Here is a 2,192-nt window from a genome sequence, read left to right as displayed (position 1 = left end):
TTATAAATTTTAAATTCTAAATTTTTTTTATATTCTCAAAAAATGTTAAAGAATTACTACTTTTTATTAATATTAGCTAATACTTCAAACTAATAATATCTTAGTTTTACCCTATTAGAATTTATGATTTAAGTTTAAGATTTAGAATTTAATTTTTAGGATTTAAAATTAAACAAATATTGACTGAAAATGATAAATGTTGTTGTTCATGTATCATTTACCAATATATAATATTATTTTTATCATTTTAAAAGAATATATATTATCTCTTTACAATTACTATCCCTTTTTCATCTAATAGAGTTCGTTGCCACTCTTGCCATTGTAACAAATAACGTCCGTTAACTTAACTTTTTTTTTTCACCCTAGTATCTGATTGATTTAATTAACTTAACTTTTCTAAAGATATACTACTTATAATTTGGATAAAATCAAATTTCAAAATCAACAGTTCAACACTACTTATTTGTTATGGGAGAGAGCATTGAATATTGATGTTTAATTTGGTTATACAAATTGCATGCAATATAAAGTACACGTGGCTTATTATCAGAAGAAGAGAATAAATATTTAGACGAGAGTTAGTTGGCAAGAGAAGATTATAATATGATTTTATTGGTTTAGCCTAATATACATGGGTACGTGTTTCTTTGTCATAGAATGCTGCATCTACTTGCTCTCTTTGCTTGTGGCTGGTTCCTCTTTTTCGGTTAGATATTATGGCTTCTATAAATTTTTTTACATAAACTAATATACATACTGAAACTATGGGGAGATATATAGAGAAATATATACCTAGGCAAGAGAATGTTACATGGTTGACGTATTTGGTGAATAATAATTTATATTTATTAAAATTTATATAAATTAATTAATAATTTTATGTTTATATTTTTTAAAATTTATATACATAAATTAATAATTTATTTATTAAAGATAATCTAATATTTATATTAATTAAATAATGACTAAAAATATTAAAAATTACTAACTTTAACAATTTTTCTTACGTAATGTATAGAACTTTTTTACAATACCATATAACCGAAAAAAAAATAGTTGTTTAACTGAATTCTTAAAATTAAATATAGAACGAAAATGCAAACAGACTATTTCAGTGTCCAATAATCACCATATCTGATCTCCTGCTTTAAAAAAAAAACACTATAAATTGTATATATGTTTTTGCTTAATAAAATGCATAATTTGTTTTAAAAAAATTTAAAATTAATATTGCTTGATTCAAATTAAATATTAGTCCATTTGGAAAACTTAAAATAAATTTAAATTGTGGGAATTAATTTTTAAAGAATGTTTTGAGTGAATACATAACTGAACCCCTAAAAGCTATGTCCACATGGAAATATAATTCTTCGAATTCTTACAAATACTATCTTGACATATCCATAAATGATAAGGACTGTAATATAATAATATTTGATAAGTTAATTAATTTCTTAATAAAATTATGAAAGTTTAAAAAATTGTTAAAAATTACTCTTAAGAATCATTGATGAGAAGAGTCAATTAACGAAAAATATCATTTATGTCAAAGTTAGCAAAATAGTTCTGTTCAATTCATATTTAAAGAGAAGGACCATCAATAATTTTTACAGAGACAATAATAATTTTTTATCTTTAGAGATTACTCTAGCTAGCTAGATGTTATGCTTTTAATGATTCCTTTATTAATTGATCGTACCCTTCTTAATAGTCTTTAGAAGTATTCTTTTCCTAACTACTTTCTAAAGCTAGAAAGTAATGGTTCTTGGTTAACATACACGTGACACATACGTATTTATATTATTAAAAGTCCCATTAAAATTAAAAAAAAAAAATTGTACAGTCATACCATAATATAAAGGCCACACATTTAAATAACAAAAGTGATATATCATGAAAACTAAGAATTTCTAGGGAAAAAAACACGTAGAAATACTATCTGTAGCATAGGAAAGTAGTAGACCCGTGAAACAATACAAAAATAGGTGCACACAAAGGTTCACAGACTTTCAGCTCCGTGAATAATGAAAGCAATGAACGAGCAACATATAAACATATATGTCGGACTCACCTAATTGGATTATTAATAAATAGGTGGACATATATATAATTTTTTAGATCTTTCTAAAATTTAAGTAAAAAAAAACAACTTTATTATATTATATAAATAACATAATTGATTCAGATAT

At 23.4% G+C, this 2,192-nt stretch overlaps 1 protein-coding gene across 1 annotated transcript in view; it reads right to left on the bottom strand.

The window, feature by feature from the left end:
• Positions 1-2,192, bottom strand: part of LOC107609706 (protein ECERIFERUM 2) — a 6,927-nt gene that overhangs the window by 3,773 nt on the left and 962 nt on the right. The window lies entirely within an intron of this gene.

The sequence above is a fragment of the Arachis ipaensis genome, chromosome B07 (genome assembly GCF_000816755.2).
Source record: "Arachis ipaensis cultivar K30076 chromosome B07, Araip1.1, whole genome shotgun sequence".
Classification (NCBI taxonomy): domain Eukaryota; kingdom Viridiplantae; phylum Streptophyta; class Magnoliopsida; order Fabales; family Fabaceae; genus Arachis; species Arachis ipaensis.
The sequence above is the reverse complement of the archived record's forward strand: the minus strand, read 5'-3'. Positions and strand labels throughout refer to the sequence as shown.